We start from the raw sequence: 27,252 nt of genomic DNA, 5'->3' as shown, positions 1-27,252 counted from the left end.
AGGAAAATTAGATTTTTTGAAAATTGAAACAATAATCCTGCTAGTATGCTACACCATACAATAAATAGCATTTACATACTGCTGTTACTGAATCAGTGTTTTTCACTTTTGTGGTTTAACAAGTAACAGGAGCTATGAAATACTGAAGAGAGAAGATAATTGCTCAAAATATGACACGTTCAGTCACTTGATTGGGATTCACTATGTCTAAAGGTGGAACTTGACTACCTAACTTAGGCAGCTGGGGATTTTACACAAAGTCAAGGGTACTTCCTACTACAGCCTTCATCCATCACTAGAGAATAATATGAATCTCACACAGACCTTGAATCATGCCTTTGACCGTTGTGTAAATGCCTTAGGTGCACTAGGGCACCTTACATGCCATTACAGAGCTATCAGCTTATGAATGTTGATCTAGATGAGCGCAGTATACATAACTGTGCTTGACCTAGTCATCCTATCTTTCTGTTCATGGAAGAAAGAAGACAAAAAAATATTAGGGCATGATTTGTATTACTGTACTGTGCGTAGCGAACTGCCTGCTAAAATGCTTATTGCTCTTTGCTGTCTGAGGAGCTTAGTGCTCAGCTCAGATACAGATTTACACATGGTCAGACGAATCCCAGGCTTTTTTTTTGAATAAATGAAAAGTGCCTGTTGAAAATATTAAGGCATTGGCAATCTAGATCCCCTTCTTGATTGAGAAAGTAATGCAGAGAAACTCTAATCTCAGAAAGCTTTATCTTCCTGGTCACTTTTAGAAAGAAACAGATCAATCCAAATACTCTATTAGTGTGAAAAGAAGTGATAATATCCACTTATACTATTTACTGGGCCCTTATTTCATCCAAATGGTTAGTGTGCTTGGATCCCTGAAGTGTGCTGCTATTCCTTTTGAAAGAAAATTAGTGGGCAGCAGACAAGAGAGTAGTAAATTACCTTAATCTCCTTTTAATTACAAATGTGCAGTTCCTGCAGACAGGCATTGCTGAGTGGATTTTAATACTAGAGCAGCACAAACCTGGTGTGCACATTAGGAATTGAAAGGTAAAATTGCTCTTGCTAGGGCAAGACCTGCTTGGTTTTTTCTGCAGAAAAAGCCCCATACTTTAGTGCAGCTTTCTTATCTTGTTGTCAGTGGAATCCTTTCCTGGAAACTGTCAGTGTGATGGCTCTTCCTAATATGAAGACTTAAATAATATTTTACTCTTAAAGCACTTAGTGACTATGCTGGTTTTGACTGGGACAGAGTTAAATATATTCATAGTAGCTGATATGGGGTTATGATTTGTGCTGAATAGTGTTGCTAACACAGGTATGTTTTCATTACTGCTGAGCAGGGCTTACACAGAGTCAAAGCCTTTTCTGCTGCTTACCACAACCCACCAGGGCAGAGGCTGAAGGTGCACAAGCAACTGGGAGGGACTCAGCTGGGACAGACAGCTCCAAGTGACCCAAGGAATGTCCCATATTGTATGACATCATGCTCAGCAATAAAACTGGGGAGACGAGGCTGGCATTGCTCTGGAACTAGCTGGGCATCTGTTGATTGGTGCAGAGCAACTATTTTCTTTTGCATCACCCATTTTCCTTGTAGTTTCCTTCCCTTCCCCTCTCTGTTTTCTTTTTTCTTTTTTCTTTTTTTCTTTTTTAATTATTAACTGTCTTTATGATTGCAATCCACAAATGTTCTCATTTTCACCCTTCCAAACCTACCCCATCTTGCTGTGGAGAAGCAAGCATGTGGCTGTGCAGGGATTAATTGCTGCCATGTTTTAACCCCAGCTGGGAACTAAGTACCAGACAGCTGCTCACTCACTTCTTCCCCCCCCCGGTTAGAGTTTCAGCAGAATAGGAAATAAAAAAGAAATAAAAGCCATGAGTTGAGATACCAACAGTTTAATAAGTAAAACAAAGTGAAATAGTATAATATTAATACTACTACTAGTAATATTTGCAAGGAAAAGGAGAGAGAGAGAGAAAGGAAAGGACAAGAAGGTTGAATGATGCACAATACAGTTCACCACCTGCACACTGATGCCCCGTCCATGTCCAGCATGATCAGTGCCTTCTGGCCCACTGTCCCCAGTTTATAAAGTGAGCATGATATTCTGTAGTGTGCAATATGACTTTGGCCTGTTTGGGTCAGCTGTCCCTCCCATGCTCCTTCCCAGCTTCTTGTGCCCCTCTCACTGACAGATTACTGAAAAGTCCATGATATATGATAATCACCACTCAGCAACAATCAACACATCAGTGTGTTATCATCATTATTCCTATACTGAATCCAAAACACAGCTCAGTACCAGCTACCAGGAAAAAAACTGACTCTATCCCACCCAGCCAAAATCTGGACAGCTGACTACTAGAATTAAACCATGACACTGACCCTAAGTAATGGGTTGGTTTAAAACAAGTCATATTCACAGAAGTCACTCCAATAAATTCTCTAAATTTGAAATAGAGCGTTGGATTTGATTGCCCTGTTAGTTTGTTCAGATTATGAGTATCTGTGGAGTAAAACCATGTTTTATGCAGCACTGAATACACATAAAACAAATTCATAATGTTTTCAGATTTTTCCCTTGGCCATCAGGTTTACCCATTTAACTAGTGAACAACTGCCTTTTGATGGTTATTTACTATGCTGGACAGAAAGTTTAAATATGATATTTTCAGTGAGATTAGGCCAATTTGGGTGGTCGAGCAATCATTAAAAAAATAAAAATAATAATCAGGGAGATTTCAGCCAGATTTCAATTGAAATTCCAGGTAGATTCCTGAAAAAGTGTAGTCTGATTTTCTGCTGCATATTCCCAGAAGACCTGGAGTTAAGAGCTTTAAGAGGCTTTGGGATAATATAACTGGTAGCTGCTCTAGCCTAATGTATACTATTACATGAACTTCACAGGATGTCAGCTGGCTGCTTTCTAGCTCAGTTGTGTCCTAATACACCAGCTCAGCAATTCATTCAAATTATCCCTTTAAGGAAAAAGGGCATCAATAAAATATGCACTGTTAATTTAGCCTTTTTTTTCCTCAAAAGCTACACAGAGCTTAAAGGGATAAAATAATTAGATGTAAATTAATGTTCATATTTACTTGTAGTTAATTAGAATACTTTGTTTAATGTACCTAATTTATTTTTGACACCATAACCTTTTAAAAGCCTGTCTTTAAAAATGCTGGAAACCTCATAAAAGCATTCATTATAATATACGAAATTTTTATTTTTTTATTTACTCATACCTTGGTTGTTAGGCTGATTGGTACATTTATATTATATCTATCTTTGATAACCATTCTATTTCAATCTATATATATTATTTAGCAAAGGTTCTTGCAAAACTTTGAATAAAGGGAGTTTAGACAAGTCCTGTAAAATACGCAATTTGTGACTCCAGATATTAAATTTAAAAAATTTTGTAAGTAAGACAAGAAAGAACTTCAAAATATTGCAAATCAAAACATCTGAAAATTCAGGCCATGTCTGTTCTTTTTTATTGTGAGTCTGCCTTTTTTTTTCTGGAATTTTCATACTGTCTAAGCTTCTTTTCACCACAATCAAGTGGCTGCTGAACTCATGCAAATCCATTTTATATTTCATGACCAAGAGAAGGGTGTGACCTAGTCAAAGTCTCTGCAGTGGATTCCTGTGTACAACTAGTCTAATATGATTTCCACTCAGACCCAAATAATCCCAGACAGAAATACTGGACACTACACCACAGAAGCAATGTTTTTTTATTTTACATGTTATCAGGCATGGAAATGTTATAGTAAAAAGTCAAGGATAGACTGTCCCTTTTGTCCCTATGAATCAAGATGTCATCCATTTCAGTCTTAATAAGCTAGAAATGAATTATGATCTCAAATAAACATTTATGGGTTTACTATGCAAATATTTTAGGCACTTAAATCATCACTATTAATTGTATTTTACTTAATAAAAGCAATGTTGCTGCATGTTTTCAAAAAAAAAAGAAAATGTTATCTTCTTATATGTTGCTTATCATGCCCGATGAATGAAAAAATGAATGAATGGAAAAGAGACAAAAACATTAAAAATACTGAAAAAAAAATCACCATTGTAGTTACATGTTTATGAAGCCATGATATTTTAGGAGGTAGAAAAAATGTTAATCTCATCCATCATTTAAAAATATCCATAGTATTAAAATAGTGCAAGAAAAGTTCATGTTTATGACAATAACGTTTCACTATTTACTTTGATAACTGTCTCTGTGAGATACTTAGGTGGGGACTCTTTTTTAAGCTTGTTACCTGGTCTAACAATATTCAGGGAGGGTAAATATTATGATTAAGCTGGGGTTTTTGACAGTGATGGCACTTTGACAAGGGATTTTGTCTGTAAAGATTAAAATTGTGATCAAAATGGCCTCATGGAATATGTACCTTGTCAAAAAAAAGTGGGTTCTTATTGCAGAATAAGTTTGGTTGATAATGGCAGCAGATAACTGCATTGACATAATGCAGTTATACTTCTATGAAGCAGTTTTCCTTGTCTTTCTTCCTTCTGGTGAAGATACTGCTATGCAAAATCAATGAAGCTTAAATATCAGCTATGAAAGATGTTTTAGAAAGTAATTACAAATGAAGTATCAGTGTCAACAGGATGCATAATCAGATGACTCTGAAAAGTTAGTTCTTGCTTTTCAACTTCTTCATCAATTATCTGATTGAATTTGCTGATCATGGATAATTAGTGAGCAAGAAATAATGGGCAATGACCGACTCAACTAAATTATATTGCTGGAGGAAATTACTTTTCTTTGGACAGCATATGTTTTACAAAGCCAAATGAAAAGGCATGCAGCAAGGAACAAAGTGTGTAGCTCACACTTTCAGGATGAGAAATGGCATCCTGGTGTTCAGCAAAACTGTCAGACTTAGAGGAAATAGTATATAAGTGAACATGAGCTCCCTGAGCAACGCTACAGCTAAGTAGGTGAAGATGTTTTTAAATGCAGAACTGGAAAAATATTAAATAGAAGTGAGGAGACTGTATTTGTGTACAACACTTGAGAGACTTTTGCTACCATGCCTACATGCATTTTTTTTGTGATTGCCTTTAAAAGGGATATTGATATATTAAAATATTATAGAGAAAAATTACAAGGGAATGTCAAGATTTGGGAAACTAGCAAAATATGCCCAAGATAGGATTATAAAGTCATTGTCTAGAAGTTCATATGTGGGAAAAATTGATTCTGATAGGAGACAGAGCTTGAACACATCAAAAAAAGCCTGTGATTGGAAAATAGATAATTCAGAAGACAAACAAGAACCACCTTTTAAAATCATAGATTCATGTAATCATTGAGATTGGAAGGGACCTCTAGAGATTATCTAGACTGCTTTCCTGCTCAGAGCAGTACTAACTTTAAATTAAGATCACTTTGAGCAAGGCCTTGAACAATCAAATTTGAATGTCCCTGAGGGTGAAGGTTTCTCAGGCTTGTTAAGCATCCTTTTCCAGCTCCTACCCACTTACTCTGCAATATTTTCTTATATCCAGCTGAAAATTTCCATGGTTTATAGCCATTCCTTCTCATCTATAGATTGTGTAGCATTGAGTGGAATCTGGCTCCATAATATTTTTTATTTCCTGTACATATTAAAAAGAGAATTTAGGTACATATTTAATACTACCATAATTGAAAATTAAATATGATTCAGTGAAAAGAAAATGCTTATATTTTGCAAGTGATATGGATGGGGTATTCAAGAGGTTTAGGGTTCATATAAATCATGAGCATGATGCAGGAGTTGCTGGATGAAATTCTGTGATTCTTACAACTTAATTTAGCTAAATTAAGTTTTGATTTTCTGGAAAAGTTCATGCTAGACATTAAACTCATGATGCTATGAAGTCAATTGCAAAAATAGTCTGATTGAGTAATTAACAGAACTAAAATGTTTCTGGATAGCAAGGGAATAAAGTCTTTCCCTGTCCTGTTAGCGATGCTCTTCATTTTCCCAATGGTGCTGAGCTGGTCGATTCACTATTGATTTGGACTCTTATTTAGTAGCTTTTTTACTGGTATTGACAATCTTATGGAGATTGAATTAAAGACTTGAAGCATAATGTTGGGACCATACTTACCTTCCTATATATGTCTATAGGACTGACATTCATACCTTTTCTAGACACAGAATATTCTTTTTAATCAGTGAAGAGAGAAAAAAATTCTTCTAGTGAAAAAGCAAACTCATGGACCAGAAGATCAGATTAATTTTGGTGAGATTAATATTGCCTCAAAGTGCCTTCTACAATCCCCTGATCGGGAAAAATAATGTAGGTGAATGATTTAGGAGCTGATATGGTAGTCATCTAAGTAAGCATTTAAATTGTGTGAGATGAGTTCTGAGAAAGATTGTGTAGGAAAATAGATATTCATAAAGAAAAAATACACCTAAACCCTGAATTGTCAATTCACAAATTTAATCTTTATATGATTGTTCTCTCGTAAAAAGAGCAACAAAGATGATGAAAGGACTAAAGGGCATGACTTATGAGGGGCGGTTGAGGATACAGGTTTGTTCAGCTCAGAGAGGCATCTGAGGGGTCACCTCTTTGCTGACTATCACAAGATGATGAGTGGAGTGGGAGATGCTGCTCTTTCTGGTGCTGGGTGATAGGCAACAAGGGGAAGGCTGAAAACTGTGTCAGGAGGAGATCAAATGAGACATAAAGAAAAAGTTCTTCACTGAAAGCATGAACAACAATGAGAAAAAGCTCCCCAGGTAAGTAGTCATGGACCCTAGCCTTTCACTGCTCAAGAAGCTTTTGGACAACACCCTCAGACATTTGGTTTACTTTTAAATTTCCCAGTGTGGAGTTTTGAATTGGACTTGATATCTCTTGTGTCCTTTCTAGCTCAGGATATTGAATGATCCCAAGAATCTAATCTTTCGTGATCATGTATTTGGATAGATTGACATTTCAGCTGCTATTTATATTTCACGGCCCACAGTGATATTTTGAATAGAGACTCTGCTAGTGCATGTACAGAAGAATTGTACTTCTTCAGGTTTTTGATCATAATTTTATGTATAGGCTGGTAAATATCACTTTGAGTATTTCAGAATCTATTTAAGGAAAGAATGAACCCTTTCATTCATTTGAAACGTTTTCACAAATATTGATTCAGTTTTGATGGGGTTTAGTGGGAGAACAACTTCTGCTTCAAATGCCTACCTTAACTAAAAATGTACCTTATTTTCTAGAATAATATCTTTAATCTTATATGTTTCTGAGATTAAAGCTGAAGTCTTCATTGGTACTTAACAATTATATAAGATAGTGAATTTGGGACTTCTTTCTGTGTTTGATTAATATTTTTGAGGCTTTTCTTGTTTAAAAAATGACTGCCTCATAAATATTCTGTTTCAGGGACATACAAACCAATATTTACGTTTACACTCTGCAATTTAATTCCTCCTTTCAAATAACTTGCATGTTGCAGAGCAATAACTTACCCATGTATCTTTCCCAACATGAACATAATAGAGCATTAAAGAAAGTTTTTATAAAGTTGCAGTTCAAACAACATACAAATCCACGGAAGCAAAAAGCACATTTTTACATTCAAGGACTCATTCAATATGATTTTTTTATTGTGGACTTGATTTCCAAGGATTATCCTTTAAAACTAATACAGTTCAAAAATAATAGGGTTACGGATTATGTATCATATATAAGTAACTGTGAACATTTGACAAAATTTAGCAAGTACGGTTAATAATCTGAAATTATAATAGGGCAAAGTTTAAATCATAGATTTTTTAATAAATATTTAGAACATTTGTAATTAAGTTTTCACTGTTTTCACAATACAATGTATAAGTGTATGTTTATATTGTAACCAGGTAGCACACAAATATATAATAACAGCATTGCTAAGATTCACCTCAAATATGCAAAACCAAAGATTTAAAACCTAGCTTTAACCATCAAAATGTATAAAAGGTTGCAACTGAACAACCAACTTTCTCTTCTCTGGACATGCTCAATGCATCTTTTCTTTAACTTTCTGTTTTCTTAGAAGCAGTAAGATAAAAGATGTTAACTATTGTATTAACTATGGAGATATTAACTATAGTATTTGTGGGGTGCCCTGATGAAGGAAGCAATGATGAATCTGACTTCATGTTCTCAGAAGTTAAATTTATTATTTCATGATACTATATTATATTAAAAAATACTAAACAATACTATACTAAGGAATACAGAAAGGATACTTACCGAATGCAAAAAAGATAATATTGAAAACTTGTGACTCTCTCCAGTCCCGACACAGCTTGGCACTGATTGGACAATGAGTGAAAATAACTCACCAGAATCCAATGAAACAATCACCTGTTGGATAAACAATCTCCAAACACATTCCAGATGAGCAAAACACAGGAGAAGCAAATGACATAATAGTTGTTTTCCTTTTTCTCTGAGACTTCTCAGCTTCCCAGGAGAAAAATCCTGGTGAAGAGATTTTTCAGAGAATGTGAATACCACAGTTAACTTTATTAGAAAGGGTATTACTACTGAATTACAACTCTTGCTTGCATTCCAACAGAGGACAATAATGAATAAAAAATATTTTTGTGGAAAGTACCCTGGTGCTACTTCTGCCTGCTTTCCTGTTTCCAGTGTATGATGATGACTGGTTCTTACCTTCTGTCTCCCTTTGCATATTAGAGGCCCCCTCTGTATTTCCACATAGTCTGATTCTGGTGCACCCTTTCATGATATTTACTGCATGCTCTCCCTTCTCTTATCCTCTGCCCTGAACTTTGAGACAGAAAATGGGACTTTGTTAACTGGGGAGTTGAAAGGTCTCACGTGCCTCTCCAGGCAGAATAATCAAAACATTTGTGTATCCTTGCTATTTCAGAACCTGTGCATAAGCATCAGAGTGCTGACACACTGTCTCACCAGCTACCTACTGGACTGTGCCTGCAGGTGGTGGGTATAGCTTCAGAAGCTCTACATGCTGCATAATTAAGTCCTGGGTAGACCACGGAAATAGTCTTTTGGGACTGTGATTGATTGTATTTCTGTTGCAGTTATTATACGTTACTTGCAAGATAAAGCTCAAATCTTGAGTTGGTGTCTTTTTACTGAAATGTATTAAGAAAGCAGATAACTGTAACATCTATCTGGCAATATTCATGTAAGTTCATCACTAGGCATTTAACTACACACCTTATCTTCAAAACTTTTCTTTGTTCTTCCTAAAATCTACCTGATTTAATATAGAATTTGTTGTTAAAGCAAGCAGAAGTGTACTCAATCAAAGGTGCTTCTGCAAGTATATCAGTACACTGGGGTTTTTTTTCACTTTCATGGGTAACTTCACAATTAAACAGCTTTAGTGCATTCTATTACACAGACCAGAACGGCCACCAGTCTGTCCTGTATAACATCTTGCATGCTGTATAGTCATGAATGTTTGTTACACTGCCAATTAATTTGTAATGATAATATTTAACAAAGGATGATTTTTCCAGCTGGAAGCAAAGTTATTCCCTATTCCCTATCCTCCCTAACATCACTACCATCATGTCCCTCGAGCCAGTATCATGAGGTCTTTATCATCTCAAAGCAATGTTAAAAATAAGCAGATGGGAAATAATTTTAATTTCTTATCTGGAGGATAGCATCTCCCAGTAGTGCAACTGCCCTCCTAATATTGGGCCTTGGCATCAACACTGCAGAAACCCATTCCCAATGTGCCATACTTTCTGTATGCCCTTGTTAGAGGTCTTTTGTTTGCCTCCTTTATTCAGTGTTTCATCATGACAACTGAAAGTGACATTTCAAAAGCTAAGAGGATTTTACATAACAGGACCCCTATTGTCATTCTTCATTTCCTTTCAATTTCAGCACGTTTGCTGCATTTTCATTATGTAGGAGATCATGCAGCATGTCAGTGCACAAAGACTCTTCCTTCCTGCTGGCAAGGTACATGAAGAGTAAGTCTTAGGGCCAGAGAGTTATTCTTGCACAGAATACAGAAATGCCTCTTATTAAGGGAGGCTAACAGCCTGTGCCAAAAACTAGCTTGACATGGACAAAGGAAGAAACTAAAAAAAAGCTTATGAATTTTGTCATATAAAATGTTCATTGTGACAGCAATGCAACAATGCAATGATATAGAGAAGATGCAAAAGAAAGGTAACTGAATACATTAAGTGGCACAAAGGACCTACAACTATAATAGAAGTTTGGGGCTCATGTCTCATCCATCACCTCTTAAACAGGTTGAAAAAGGGCACTTAGATATGGTCAGAGTATGGAGAAAATTTTGGGGAAATACTTCTGAGAAGAAGAATATTATTAGGATTCTGCATTTCTCTGCAGATTCTAGCTTTATGATGTAAAGACCTCCATGACCACCAGTTTGATGCTCTAACAGGACTAAAAATGGGCAGCCCATAGTAGTGCTGAACTAATTGAAACCCTGCTGAGAATCCTATGGGATCTACTTAGTCCCTGCTCCACTTGTGAATTCCTTTCTGTTCTTCTGCTTTTTCTTCACTAGGAAAAAAGAAAAGTCTGGCTGTTTAACCAGCAGCACAGGAGTAAGTGGATTCTGTCTCTCTATAAGAAGAAGCAACCCAAAACAGAGTATCTCAGATTGAAGAAAATGGAGGAGGAACCAAAGTATAAAAGCAAAATCTGTTGTCAAGGCCCTGATAGTCTAAAGATATAAACATAAACACATATGTCCTTCCATGTCTTCTGTATTTCCTTTTGCCCCTCATTTTGCCTTTGAATTTGCCTTTGACTGTCTTGACAAATAGGAAAGGCAAGTAGCAGAACTATCATACTCTTACTTAATAAAATGATAGAAACTATGACAGAAATCCTTACCCTTTAAGGGGAATTTTGATATCTTTTGATTTATTGATCTTCACAGCCATCTCAACATGCTCAATGCTGCCTTCTGATCATTTTCTTTGTCTGATCTACCTAATACATATACACTTATTCTGTAATTTTCCAAACATTCATAAATGCACTTGTATTCTTGCCATCTTAAACAGAAATATGAATCTTGTCTGTTTAATGCTGTAGTAAAATAGGACCACATTTTTGATAGTATGATCTGCTAATACCTGTGATAACCAGATTACCAAAAATTATATACCTAAAGAGAAGTACCTAATCAAAAATAATTTATGCCTACTTTCCTTGATGACACCAATGTACTGACCAGGGGGTGAATCACAAAATAATATATCGGTTTGGGTTGGAAGGAACCTTAAATGTCATCTGTTTTCAAGCATACCAGCCATAGGCAGGAACACCTTCCACTAGACCAGGTTGCTCAGATGACCATCCAGCCTGGCCTAGACCATTTCCAGGTATGGGGCAGCCACAACTTCCCTGGGCAAAATGTGCCAGTGTCTCAACACCACCACAGTAAATAATTTCTTCATAATATCTAATTTAAAATTGGTCTCTTTCAGTTAAAAGCCTCATTTCCTCTTGTCCTTTCACTGACCTCATAAAAAGTCCCTCTTCAGCCTTCTTGAAGAGTAGCAATAGAGTGTGTTCTCTTCCTGTCCATTAGCTAGTTAGGAGCATTCCTTAGTAAGGCATGTTTCTTTGTATTGATACATGTACTGGGATTTTCCCAGGTTATTTATAACAATGGTCAGGCAAGTACCACCTGGCCCTGAAACAGCTGATTAAAGATATTATTGCTTAAGGATTTCAGGTTACAAAATGAATTTTGGTGTATGACAAGTACAACTCTAAATACACACAATATAACCAAAACATTTTGTGGTCCCAAAACTAATATTCTCTAGTTCCCACAAAAATCTCTACACACTGTTACTGTTTCCAGAGGATCTTCAGTATCTTTCAAAAAATTGGCAGAAGAAAGCAGTAGAAAAATCTAGCTTGCCCCGATCCATTTAATATATTTTGGGGGATTTTTTTCAGGTTTTTTTTTTTTTTTTTTAACTTTATTTCTTTACTAGTCAAGTCCAAGTCAGCCATTGACCTCAGATTAACGCTGGTTAACAAAACTGCAATTATCCAGGTAACACATCTTTATTTCCTTCTAATTAACTACAAAACACTCAGTGGTCTCACTTTTCATTCAGAGTTTTACAATAAAAAAAGAGATTTTTTACTATTTGGAATTTAATCATTTGCACTTGTATAATTAGCGGAGATGCTTGGATTTCATTTAAAGAAAAGAGTTCAGGTCTTTTAATGGACTAGTACTGAATGATGTATTTTCAAATGCACCCCAAAATCTCAAGAAGGAAAACAAGCAGCAAAGAAAGCTAGGAAGTATTTCTTTATTTTTAAAAGCCATATATTGTAATACCTATTATAAATACATAACAAGTATCTATTATCAATGCATTTTATATATATTATATATATATTTAAAACTGGTCATTAAAAAAATTATCAGTCCTTTAATATAGTAGATGAAACTAAAATCAAGACCTTATAAAACATGTCCTCCTCTCTTTAACTTCTGGTTTTTGTACATCATTAAATTTTTCTTAGTTGCATCTATGTATCTCTTCTTTTTCTTTCTTCACTGATTGCCTGACTGTGGAAATTATCTGGAATTGTTTGTCTCTGTCTCACTCTAATTAAGCCTTCTAACACCTCTTTTAAAAAAATCTGATTTGCGCAGGTATACATAAAAAACTGAAAAGTTTGGAAATAACTATTTGAAAAACAGTCTGTCATTATATATGCTCATGCACAACTCTGCTTTTGCCTCTATTATTTGCCTCAACAGGGTTTTTTTGGTCCTGCTGTGCTACCTCAGTTTAGATTCCTCCTCAGATTCTCTCTGAACACAGTTGCATTTTTTTTCTCAACATTTTGCTGTTTCATGCTGCTTTTCCACTCAAGCTTTTTTTAACTGAATCAATATGGCAGCAATCTGCTTTACTCTTCAATAACCACTACATTTATAAATACTGAACTACCAAGTCAGAATGAGAAGAACTTTTCCCTGTTTTATTAATTTTGCTGCTTTCAGTGGTGTTTTATTTCTACAACAGTGATATAATTTTCCAATGCAGGAGTACTGGCAACTTAAAATAACTGCATTTTGTGAAGAGATTTAATTTTATTTATAAACTTTTAAGTCTGGAAAAAAAACCTCTGCTGGATTTACAATTAATTCAAACTTTTTTTCCCACCATCCTTGGTTGCTAATACATTCTTCCAAGCAATTTATATGTAAATATCTATTGATACAAAGGAGAGTGAATGAGGAAAACAAGACAAGCTACACCACATACATTACACTATATTTTCTTAAAAGTTCTCCTTTCAGCTAAAACAGTAGAAAGAAATAGCAGCATCAGTGTCTTTAATGTAGGACCTGTTGCTCTGTTTCCACATCACTGCATTAGAGAACAAACCAGGGGGCATGTAGAGCTTTTGGTCAGGTGAGCTGTGGTATCTTTCTTTGTTTGTACAAGTTCTCAAGCCACCTTTGGTCAGTCTACATGGCAGCTGTGGTCACCTGCATGAGCCACATTGTCCCCACAGACTTCATAACCCCAATGCAATCAGGCTTAGGGTTAGCCAGTGCAATCTGTACTTAGTGCCTGAGCTAGTTTTGATCTAGCTTACTACTGCTGCAAATCACTCTTCTGATTGCTGCAGGCTCGTGGCTCTTCATTCTCATTGGATAAGGTAAAATTCTGAAGAGATTACTTAAAGCAGTGGGATGTAGGAGTAGAGAAACCTCTAAGGTTTGATTCTCAGGTGAAATATAGAAAAGAGGTTAGACTGAAGCTTTGGAATTTCACAGAATCACAGAATATTATGAGTTGGAAGGGACTCACAGAGATCAAGTCCAGCGTTTCAGTGAGTAGCCTATATGGGGATCAAACACGCAACCCTGGTGTTATTAGCACTCTGCAGTAACCAACAGAGCTAATGCATCAGCACACACAAGTTGCTTACACATCTGTAACATGTCTGTGCACATAAGAACAAATGCAACTCCATATACTAAAATGAGCTGTCATTCATGAATGAAACAGAAGCAACACTGACCAATTTCCTCAGGAAAAAAAACCAAACCAAAGCAAAAATAAATATAATATTCCAAATTTTGTCAGCTTTGAGAACTACAGTATATAGTCAGCTTTGTATATACTGTTGTTGAACCTGCAGTGAAAAAGACTTGGTTTTTGTTATAGTTTTTCTCCTTTGCCCAGCTGGGGAGGGAAGTGATGGAGCAGTTTTGGTGGGCACTTGGCATCTGCCAGGTTCAACACACAAAGGCACTACACTTTTATAAGGTCACCCACTTCACAGACTTTTCTTTTCATAAAAAAAAAAAAAACTTTTAAACATTCATGGTGCCTCTAATGTGTAGAAGTAATATGACCTTTACAAACAGGATGAAAAAATTTGTTTGGTTTAGACAAATGCAGACCAGCTTAGTTGCCCAGGCATCCTTGCCTTCCTGGCCTTCAGCTTCCATCCTGAAAGGCTTGAGTCAGGTGTGCCCAGTTTCCTAAGTCACAGCATCCACCCCTGTGCAGATGGAAGTCTGGAATACTGTCTCCTTCCTACCTTTAAAAACAGGAATTCAATCTGTATGTGTGGTATGCTGAATTATGGTCTACTGCTGGTCTTATCTCCATTGACTTTAACAGGAGGTTGCACACATGCACGTTGGCAGCTACTGCTTCAAGAATCAAAGCTTTCATCCCTATTGTACTGTTTTGTGTTAACCTCTGGCTCCTGAAATGTCTGCTCCCCCATGCAACTTCTTTTTCCTCAGAGTCCTACCATCTTCAATCATTTCTATAAGTGGTTCCTCCACCGCCATCTGTCCTCCTGGAACTAATGGTTTGCTAAAAAACTTTTTACTCCAAATCCTTGTGTGATTAGCAGCTCAGAAAAAAAAATGCAGATTTTGCCAGATACATGACATTTTATCACACATCACTTTGATAAAGATTTTTACCACATCTGGCAGTTCACAATATGCTGGAATATTTCTGCTGAAATTGAGCAAATTCAGTTCCAATCACACTTATGCATAAGAAAGCAATAGGCATGCAACTCCTGTTCTTTAGTTAAACATGAAAATTGTGCATCTCAATTTCTCTGTAATTAATACTGACTAAAATGATTTCCATAAAGTGGAATCATTTATTCCACTTAGTGGAACAGATTTTTTTTTTCAATAATTATGTCTTTAAACATATGTTTTACCTTTATCATCCCCTTTTTAAGTAAACCAAATGCTTTAGATAAAAAGAAAATAAAATCCTATGAAAAATTATCGGAAAGTTTCAAACAAATAACTCGAGTTGCAGAACAAAACTTGTATATCTAAAACATTATAATGTTAGCATCAGACTTGCTGTTTGCAAATAGATATATCCCAATGTAAATTTTAAAAGATTTTGCCACATTAATAATTCTAAATGCACCAATAAGCTCATTAGGTGGATCAGAAACTTTCATTTTGCTATCAATCTTTATTAGTTGCAGAGGAGTTCTGGTATTGAATCACAGTAGATTAGTTCAGCTCAGGTCACAAGTATTTACATGCCCATTTTGTCATGTAGATAGAATAATCCACTTGCAAAAATTCAAAAACATGCTTACAGGAGATGTTAAAAAAGCCCAACAGTTTTACATCACACGTTGTAAGCACAAATTACTTTATAAACTACTGCAGATGCCAGACTACTGTAATATTTTCTATTTATCTTTTTCTTATAAGTATATATATATATATGACACAGATAATTACAAGAAATGCAATCAGCATCCCTTCCCAAAATTATCCTGTTTTAGAATAGAAAAAATGTAGAGACTAACATTTGGGAAAGAAGGATTTTGGCAGAGAGCTGCTTCAGGAAGGAAACACAAATACATGCACCTGTCATCCTTTTGCTTTATTGGAAGTTAGAGCCATGTAAGTGATTGACTGACTGAAAGTTTTACATATTTATTTCCTGGAGTCATTGTTTCTGTTCAATAGCTACTCCCAGTACCTGAAAACAAATATCACCTTCACTAGACATGGAAACAAATGTCACCTTCATTAGTCTTTCCTCAGGGTTACAATCTTCTTGGCATTGAACAGGCTGCTTCTGTTCTGGTTTCATGGTACTGAGATCTGCAATAGCCATATTGCCTTAGAACCTCCACACCATTATGGATTAGTAGAAAAGACTGATCACTACAAATCAAATATTGAAGGTGGATTTTTTTTATTGAATTAATATAAAAATATTTTTCTATGCATTATTAATTCATTAATAAAGTTTGGATGATGGTATATCACTTTGGTTTTTCGGCTGTTTTTTGTCCAGGGTGCACAAAAGGCCTGTTTTTATTTCAAGTTAATAAAATATTTTATTGACACATGAATGCCATAGATAAAGAAAAGACGACTTGTACAATTTTTCTGGTAGAAATAAACTATTAGGTATTTTTCTTTAATGAAGTGGACAGACACACTGGATCTCACCAGAGAAATAGCAGGTTAGCTCATGAATGGAAGACCTCCAAGTAAAGGACATAACAGCTGAAATCTTGGCCCAGAAAATGAACAGATACTAAGTGAAGTTACGATTTCTTCTGGTTGGTTTTCTCCAAAGTTACCACTGTCTTTGTAATAAAAAAATAAGGAAATAATTTCCTGAACAAATGTTTTATTAGCAAAGGAGTTTTTGCAAAAGCTGATGAATTCTAATGATACCTGATCAAATTCTTTTCTGAGTAATTGTTAATTGTCCTCACACATTTGAACTGACCTTTTTTTAATCATACACTAATTTTTCTCCTTTTTGTAAACAACTGTGTTACAATTTTTTCATGCATAAAGTTCATTTTCTATCTGCCTTTTTGAGTGCAATGACTGTCTTCCTGTCTGTCATCTACCTGTTCATTTCTTTTAGCATCTGTGCAAGATACAGTTTCCCATCAGATGATATAGAAAGAAGGTAAATCCAGCCAATTTTTTACTTCCAACAGCAATCAATACAAGCTCAAGAAAGAATTTATAGTAGGAATCTTCTGTATATAAATATCTCTCTTTGGGGATATATTTTCTGATAATGTATTTTTTCAAACTCTAATATCACCAGTCAAAATCTAAATTTGGAGCAGAGCAGCAACCAGATGATCAACTGTATAATACTGCAGGCAATGTGGCTTTAGTGTGTATCTCTTCATTCTGCTAAAAAATTCCCACATTTTATAGGAGATCTTTCTACTTTGAAAGGCATGAGAAAATTGAGCAACTGTTTTAGCCTCTGATGTAATCACTGAGGTCAGCAACAGACAAGAAGTCCATTGAAGACAGTGACTAAGTTTACAAGAGCTCTGTTATCAATAGGAGAATGATGAGGTTGGTAAGCAAAAAACTGGAAAGTCAAGGGTAGAGGAGGGATATCTCTCAGATGCAAAGCCTGAGTAAAAGTGGATTAATGATACATATAAACCAAAACTCCTCAGATCCATGAAAAGTAGTAAATCTGAAATATTCTTTTTCAAGCATAGTATTTGCAAAGTTACTCCAGAAAATGGATGCTATCCTATGGCTCTTTGGTCTCGACTCCTCTTTCGAAATGCAAAGTGCTTCATAAGGATTGCTTGAGTGTGCTTGTGCAAAAAAGCTGCTTTCTTGCAATTCTTACCAACACAATTAAAGTCTGTTCATAAAACATGTTATTCAAAGTAGACAATATATGGTCCATGTGTTTTGCTTTGTTTTGTTTCTCTGCTGATTTGGACTGTTGGTTTTGGTTTGTTGTTGGTTTAATTTTGAGAAAAAGCAAATTGTGTAACAACTATAAGGTATAACCAAAGATATATCACATCTTTGTACCTGAGAAGGGAGACAGAGAGTTCCATCCTTCTTGCTCTGCAGATTCCATGACATGCTGTAGATCTGCATAACACAAACATGAGCTAGAAGAACAACAAAAAAGCCTTTTCTGTTGAAGCCAGTTGATATTTATCCATTTTCTGCAATGCGCTAATTGAGAAGTGAATGAGAGGAAGGTGCAATGATCAGCTGAGAATATTGGGAGTTGAGTTGAAGATTGAGAGATGTTAGATGTTTAGCTTAAGTAAATTCTATATAGAATGAATTACACAATCAAAATACTGTGTGTTTAGTATGCTGTTTGCTTAGCATGAGTGACTTGGTTTAGTGGAGCCTTAGGCTGCAAGCTGTGAACTCACACCTAGATATGCTCTTAGCTGGAATAGATTATAGGAATACATTTTCATAGTAACTTTCCTAGTAGCTAGTACAGGGATTTACTTTGTCTTTAGTATGAGAAAACATTGAAAGCACACTGATGGTTTGGTTGTTGACAAGTAGTGTTTAGCCCAGATCCAGAGCTTTTTTAGTTTTCCATGTTCTACCAGAGAGCAGGTGCAGCAGCGGTGCAAACAAGACACTACAACTGCCAGCAGAAGCTGTAACTCCACAAGATGAGAACAGTGGGCAACCTGCCTGCCCAGACAAATTGAAAGAATCCGAGAAGTTACTAAAAGACCCAAAATCACCATTAGAAGAAGAAAAGCACACAAGGCATGGGAAGAGTGAGTGAGAGGTGGGTGCAGAATTCATAAGGGTAAAATTGCCTGGGGGTTTCTTTGTTCTGTGTCATTCTCTGGAGGTACCCAGCTTGAGCTGACCTGCTGCTGTAGCACTCTATCATTTATTATTTTAAATCCAATCCCTGAGACTCTGCTATGGGAAATCTAAGGTCAAACCCAAAGAAGGAGGAAGATTGTCCGTGAGTGAGCAAGGAGTTGGTTCACTGGAGCCTCCTGCTGCAAAGGGACTCTGGTCTCAGCAGCTAAAGTTTCAAGTGGTGTTTGTGTGACTTCTTGAATGGATGCTCAGGCAGCAGCTTCTCCATTAACAGTGAAACAGGTGCCAGGTGAATGTGTGTGTATTTATATATTTAATTGGAATGCTTCATCAAGTTTTACTCCACCAGACAAGCATACTAAGATAATTTTCTCTTAATGATGCATAACATAATATTTCTATGCATTGTATTATTTACTATTAATGAATTCCATTTCATTTCAAAATACAAACATGTTTAAATTCATGATGAAATATAATTATTGTAATTCCTGTGCAGTGACCTTCCACATAGTCATCGTAGCTTGTACTAAATAATGATTTTAACCTCGGAAGAACTTCTGTCAAGTACCAAGCTGAGAGAAGACAAGTGACTTGTTCAAGTTCATACAGGAATAGAAAGCTAAGAATAGAAATCCAGGAATAGAATTCATGGGACAGAGTAACACCTCTAATTGAGGCAGAAACTTGGCCTTTACTCTTCCAAACAGGTTTAGTTCTGCAGTTGACAAGAATTATTGATTTCATCTGTTTATTCATTGCTAGTAAGAAAATATATCATATTTGAAAATCCTCCTCTATTTAAGTTGATGGAATAGTAAACTGAAGAGGGAAGTGTGACTGCATGTCAATTTTATGAAGCAAGCTCTAGGTAGCCAAGATGTGTTGGAGGGTTGTAATAGCACTAAGCTCAACAAAAAGTCCAAAATATCATATAATATACTGAATACCAGCTGAGAAGTAGCATGAAGTTACTCTAAATAAGACTAATTCTTACTTTTGCTGCTTTAAAATTATTTATATTTCCTTCTGTATCGATTAAATCAGATTTATAAAAGTCAAGATAAACCTGGAAAGTGAAATGAAGGGGGTGGAGTTTAGTTAGATGTGCTATTCACATCAGGGGAAAAAGCACACAAGAATGCAAAAGAGCAGGGTGAGAAGCAATTTTTTCAGTGAGATGATTTCAACAGGTAACCAACTATCCTGAGGATAGATGTCTCGCTCCAGATCATTTTTGAGATCATTAATTCTTCCCTGAATGTGATAGACACACAGCTTCTATGGAGTTTCATTTAAGAAGTCACTATTGAAATTATGACAAAAGTAATAATGATTTCTATTTTATAAGAGTTTCTCATGTTAGGAACTTCACAGAAATGGAACACAGTCAGTCTCTGTCCTGGGAACCTGCAAACCACATGCAGATAGTGATGCTCAACCAATGCAGCAAACAACTTGCACGTGCAGTAGAGACATGAGAACCAGTAGAGGATGATACAGACAAAGTGATAGTCTAGGAAGATTATCTGTGGATCAGGCTTAATGAATAGAAGAAAAGCTGTAGCTGACAGAACCAGAGCGTGGTGCAGCAAAGAGAAAGATTATAACAAACAGGAAATTTTCATTTCTATGTGCAGTTATTATTTTACACACACACACATAGCCAGGCTATGAGGACAAGCAAGGGGTCAAAGATAAGACATAGCTCAGATACTGATATTCTCCCCATTGATGAGAAGAGGAATTACTTACAAGAGCTCGCTGAAGCAGGACCCTCATTTTACTACCCCGTTTCACCAGAGAGCAGATTTCTTGACCTTATAATCCAAATAAGTTTTAGAAAGAGAAACTGAAACAGTTATGAGTAATCACTCATCACTACTTACTCTACAAGTGGAAGAACAGCCATTAATTTAGTCAGCATTCATCTAACTTCCTCTCTATGTTTCTCCAAGAAATACATTTCCAAATGTCTACAGAAGGCTTTGAGTGTGGTTTAGGGAATTTGTATATTTTTAGTGCTGCTGTTGATAAGAATTGCATAAATACTGCACTTTCCCTGCAAATACCTAGCATGTAGATCAGAACCTTTTAAACTACACATGTGAATTAAAAGGACGTTAGAGCATCACAAATCATTTTGGTTTATATTCTGCAGAGACTTCCCAGACTGATGCAATTTTCAAACTGCAAACCTCTTCAGAACCTATAAAAATGGAAAAATTATTAAAACTAAACTAAACTAAATAAACCAGTTTCCAAACAAAAAAGACTTTTGGTAAATAAGTTCTCTGAAGAATGAAGATGATTTTTTTTTTCTCAGGAAGTCACTTTATTTTAAAATATTTCAAGGCCTTCTGATGACTGACAATTCAATTGAGAGATTAGGGAACAGTTAGAGAGTTGTTTTCATGTTATGAATTCAGTGTCAAGAACAAAACTATCTCTTTAATGAATAAAATTTAAAGTTATGCAACCAAAGAAAACTTTCATTTTCTTTATTACACAGCAGGTACTTTGGCCAGCTCAAAAAAAAGAAAAAGTAGAATAATGTACCTTTTGCTTCATGCATCTGCCTCAAAACAGATTTCTTATTTCTCTTTGAGTACTAAACACAAAACAGTAACGTAACATTCGTGATCATTTCTTGTAAATACTTTAAAAAAAAAATTATCTATGAAGTAATTGCAATGGAAATTATCTTAAAGTAACCCTAAGGTAACAGATTCTTCCTTGCTGTACAAAAAAAGTTGTTGCATATCATGACCAATAGAATATTTGAGATTGAAATAATAATATGAAAGAAACCACAAATAAATGAAAGAAACCTCATTGAAATGGGTCTTGAAAGTTTTAGGTGAGTTGTCTTTCTAAAGAAGTTGGCATCTTTTCTCAGGTTCATTTCCAGCAAAGACATTTCCTCAAATTTATTTTTGTAAAATGTCAGTGTTGAGATTTTTCACTTTGGTCCATGATGTGAAAAACGACCTAGCTTAAGACAATTGCTTCCTTGTTTAGTCTAAAGTATCCAAGAATCATGAAATTATAACCAGTACTTATTTACCTTAACAATATCTATTAATAACAATAAATAGAAAGAAAATGAGTCACTATTGGTAGCAATGTTGAGAGAAGAGTGAAATGCAAGACCTCTTTTTAAACTGTTTATCAGATTTCTGAAAAACTGATATTGGACTGAGCAATTCTGTGACGCATTCAGGGCACAGCAAACCCACTCTTTACAAATAAATGATTAATGGGATGTAAGACGTATGTACAGAACAGAACAGGGTGTTTTGATTATATCAATTAAGCTAGTGCAGATAGGGGTAATTAGAAATTAATTTTAATATTATTTCATTTTCTTGGAGCTGTTTTAAAAGGTTATAATTCACCTTATTTTGGCCACTGAAAGAGTTTTCAGTTTGACTCATAGAATTTCATACTGCTTTTTTTCCATTTAAAAGAATTATGTGGTTATTACATAGATGAATAAAATGGAAAATGTGGCCATTTGTTATCTCTTCAAATACTATTGCTGTGTGCCATAAAGGGAGAGCTCTGTAGCTGATCTCCATTTAACACTCCAGGACGTGCAAGCCTTCCATAGATCCAGTATCCTATTCTACATTTACATACTAACCTCATGTAGATGTCCTGGATACCCTAGGAAAACAAAATAAATTCTCACCTGTTCATCTGCCATTGATGTCCATCAGCTCAGGCTGATGGACACTTTATGTATCTTAGTCACAATAAAATCCCTTAAAATGAGCAATAAATCTAAGTATCTTAATCTTGAATGGAATATCAGTTCAATTTCAAAGTATCCATTGCAATTTTGTTTTATTATCTGCTGCTTTATGTTGAATTGTTCCTAATTATCTGAAAGAGATTACTTTGTTTTAGCTAGGAAAAAAGGGGTTTTTTAAATCACGTTAGTTCGTTATTTTTGGTTTTAGTTCCTGCACAATTTTCAGGGCTTCACATTCCATCACTATCGTAATCATCATTTGTGAAAAAATGGTGTGTTTTACAAGTGTCACTCTGTATTTCATTTTTGTTTTGTTTTGTCAGGATTCTCACTCTCTTTGGAGGTGGAATTCATCTCTGCCATCTGAATGGAAGCTCTAAAGCTGCCTCCTCAGCTTGACTGGTCTCTGATTTGTTCTTCACCTTTACTGTCACTGCATTACAGCTGCCTCCAGAAATTTGCTACTGTACTCACTTATGTCACTCTTTGGACTGTCACTGTCTACTCTTTAAAATGCATTATTTTCCTTGGTAAGTGTACCTTTAAAGTCATTCTAGAAAAAATAACTCTGACTTATGTACTTATGTGTTGATAAAATTTTCCTAGAGACTCTGACACAGCTTTTTAACAAATAAAGTGGACAACCTGACAATAAAGATCTGATCTCAAAAATGATCTCTGAAATAAAACTTGGATCCAAAGCACCTAACTTTATCAAACTGCCTTTATCAAGCCTTTATCAAACTGAGTAAAGATGAGCAACCAACCTATCTGTAGTGGGAACAGAAATAAGGCTGGGAGAATGGAACTGAGTGCTATGGGAAGAGAGCCATTATTCGGCACATCTGCAGTCAAGTGGTTTCCTTAAAATTTGCTCCTTACTCCTGGTGTTCTACCTCAACAGGAAAATACTTTGCACTTTATTAGACTCCTGTTTCTCCTGAGAGACAGAGGATATCACAGAGCTTGCCTTTTAAATGCAATATCAACATTTCCTCTTGGGAGAAGATACCATTCCCCCCACCCCTCAAGTAAACAGCACGTGAAATCAGTTCTGATTAGTGTTCTCCCTATTTCATCCAGAATCAATTAGTGCAGGATATTGAACCTGTGAATTACCTGTCATCCTAAGTATCATGATGTGTTTACAAAAGCAAGTGGACTATATTATAAAAGTATTGTATATGAAAATGGAGCTACTTATTAATGGTTTTTTTCCTAGAGCATCCCAGTACAAGCATTATCCTGGAAATAAACTGTATGGTTATTTCTCCTTGCAGTTTATGCTTTGATTTCCATCTCATCATCACTATCACCCCTTCAAAATGACACTAGAATACAGAATATTTTCACTGCAGCTTCAAGAGTATTTCGCTGGAGAAAAACTACTTTGAGTTTACTGGAAAAAAAGAATTTTAAGACCTCTAGTCAGAAAAGAGGAATTTTAAGACATCAGTCTCTTTTCCAATCTGACTCTCCACATAGTATCTATCTCTTCACGGAGGAAGGACAATTGCATCAAGTTTTAAAAGATGTCTGTAATGCAGGGAAACAATGCCAGTTTAAGGATAGACTTTTCTTATGGGCAAGGAGCAGGAGACTGAGCCTGCCTTTAAAACCCCATTTGCCTGGCTGCATGGAGTTCCATTTGAATGCTGTGCAGCCAAAATTTATGATAGGGTAGAAAAAAAAAGGATAAATGGATAGAGTAAATTTAACAGGAAGAAATTGAATACTTGCAAGAGGGTATATACTTTGATTTTCTGTTCATCTGTCTCAAAAGATTAAAAATGAATATGTTTTATTTCTGGAAGGTATTTATGAGACAGATTTGTTATTCATTTAAGTTACATTTAATGCCTGAATCTGTTTTTCATGCTTGTGAAGCTGACTGCTCTTTGTAAACATACACTGTAATCAATTCCCCCATTACTCAGTATTACAATAAAAATCCTTAACACAAATTACTACCCAGTGCTCATGTGTCTGTAGAATGTAGAGAGGTTCATATATACCTCTGTAGCAAGCCAGCTCGTTATTGACTGTGAGGAAAAAGTCATACATCGGTATTTTTCATTATATACCTGCAACACCATGTATGTCCATCTTCATTATTTTACAATAATTTCTCTGTGGGCCTATGGCCATAAAATCAAACTAATCTTTACTTCAAGAGTGATTGATAAGCCATCAGATTTTTTAAAACCATTTAGGTACGAAAACATGTAAAATAATATCTACTGGTGTTTCAAAACCATGCAGAGTCCTAAATATCACTGACTCTTCTGTGGGATTGGTGCTTGAATTCCTGAAAATTGTAGTAGAAGCCTACCTACCTCAAATACCAAAATTTCTTTGAAAGTCTGGCCTAAAGGTTTTTTAAATTATATCACAATACTGGTTAATGATTTATAGTGCTGCAAATAATCCAGATGTATACAAGGTTTTAATGACATGGATTTATTTTCTTTGCATCTAAGCATTACTAAATAAACTGAAGGATAAAGAGGTGCAGCAAGATACCATCAGTAAAAGCAATAGATTTTCTCAGTGCATTCTGTATGATTAATATATTTACAGTGTTTTATTACTTTCAGTTTATTTAAAAAAATTAACCTTTAACTTTCTAAATAAAATAAATTGATTATTATTTGATTTTTTTTAAACTCATATTTTTAAAGAAAGGAAGAACTATAACTTAACAATGTAATATTAACTACAGCAATGACTTTTTTTCAGACAGTATTGTTTCTGTGATTTATTGCAGCAATATTTTTTTTCTTTTATGTTGGAAGATGGACAGTGACGTCTCTAAATTTAAAAATCAATTTCTCCCCAATTAAAAAATCAATTACTCCCCAATTGGTGGGAAAATTCCCACCAATCAGAACACAAATGCTTATCACGAAGGTAATTGGAGTTTTCTACCTCATCCAGTACCTCTAAGCCTGTAGAGGATGCAGAAATTTGGCTTCTTTTAGCCTTTTCTCCTTATTACAGATAAAAGATTAGGCCTTAAATATTATTGCCAAATAATTCCTCATTACCCTTTTCTGATTGTTGTGATATTAGCACACATAACATGTTACTGAAAAATTCTGTACTAACGTTCTAGGGATTGCATAGAGCATATTTGATCACTTTTCTACATCAGATTTAAGATTTTACAAGAAACAGACACCAGACATTACAGACTACCTTGTTTTAGTTAAAAACTTTTTGGGGGGAGAGGGCAGATATTAAAATTGCTTTACAGCAAATTTGGCTAGGTAACTTTCAGATATATTTTTCGTAAAATAGTACTCAAGATTTATGTACTCATCAAACACACAGTAAGTTCAGCAAGATGGGGTTTTTAATCTTTTGCACTCATTTCAATGAGAAAAGTAACACATATTTTCACGTGCATTGCTTATGAGGACTCTGTGGAGATTAAATAAAAGGTTAAAGAAAAAGAAAAATATATGATACACAGCATTTTCTTTCATGGCTTTAAAATATTGGGCCTACTCCCTGTTTAGGATACAGGTCAAGTTTTATGTTCCTTACCTATCAGAAAGGAAAACAGGATGGTCAGCTTCTCTGGCATACACAAATCCTTCTGGTTGTTTAAACTGGTGTTTGCACTGTTGGGGTGCAAAATGGTAATGTTATGTAAGGTATCAATACTTGCAGATGACATTGTTAGGTTTCATTATTAATATAATTTTCATATTTTCTCTGTAAATGTGTTTCAATTCTCATCAAGATTCCTGCAGTGCACTAAACAGTCATATGCTTTTTGTAAGAAATATTGAATATGTTGTGTGCTTTGCTGCAAATGAAAAAAGAAACTAAAAAACCAGATATTCGGGTATTTTTTCTCAGTTGAATACCGACCAGCTAAAAGTATTTTTCTATTAAATGAAGAAGCATAACACAAAACAAATGGAATCATAACACAAAAAAAATGGAATCCAAGTTCTGTCAAACAAGACAAAAGAAAAATAAGTTGTTTAAAACTCCAGTGAATTGTAAAGAAAGAGTTTAAAAAAATAATTACTACTTTGAAGTAGCTAATTGTTCTCCAGAGATATTCCCCTTTCTCATGAGTCTTCACTGATTTCTGAACTTATTTCTACTTTTCTGTCATGGAAATTTGAATCTGAGATTGCTGCTGCAGGGGCAGTTTTTGTGTTGTGGGGTTTTGGTTTGGTTTGGTTTGGTTTGGTTTGGTTTGGTTTGGTTTGGTTTGGTTTGGGTTAGTTTGGTTTTGTTTGGGGTTTTTTGCTGTTACATATTTCACTGTTCATAGCAAATCACCTTCTGGATTTGTTGAAGCTCAAATGTAAAGTTCAGCACTCTGCTGCTTGACTGTCCCGTTGAAAACTATTCCCAAGGTCTGACTACAGAATCACACAAGGATGGCATACTTGAAATGGTTCAGTTTTTCTCTTTGCTCTTAAAATCTTCCAAATTTTTCTGGTAAGTTATTCCATATACAATGGCAGTGGTTGGCAATAGGGACTATGTGCATCAGCTGCTCTTGTTGCCTGTGTCAGTAGCTTCTCATTTTATTTTGTATTTGAGAAAGAACTCATCTTTTTTTTTTCTGGAAATTCTTTATCTGGAGACATAGATACTACCATGCTATTCTAATGGTACTAGTGATACCAACCAGTGCATAAAACAATGCCATTATATATTAACTTATTTGAAATAAAGCAACTGATACCTGTTGGTTTGAGACTGAATAAACAGATAAATCATCTGTCTACATGTCTACATTTAAACCTTGCAGTTACACACTTCATTTTGAAGCTAGAACATTTCAAGCTGTGGTCTCAATAA

The sequence above is a fragment of the Haemorhous mexicanus genome, chromosome 2 (assembly GCF_027477595.1).
Source record: "Haemorhous mexicanus isolate bHaeMex1 chromosome 2, bHaeMex1.pri, whole genome shotgun sequence".
In the NCBI taxonomy this organism is placed as follows: Eukaryota; Metazoa; Chordata; class Aves; order Passeriformes; family Fringillidae; genus Haemorhous; species Haemorhous mexicanus.
The sequence above is the reverse complement of the archived record's forward strand: the minus strand, read 5'-3'. Positions refer to the sequence as shown.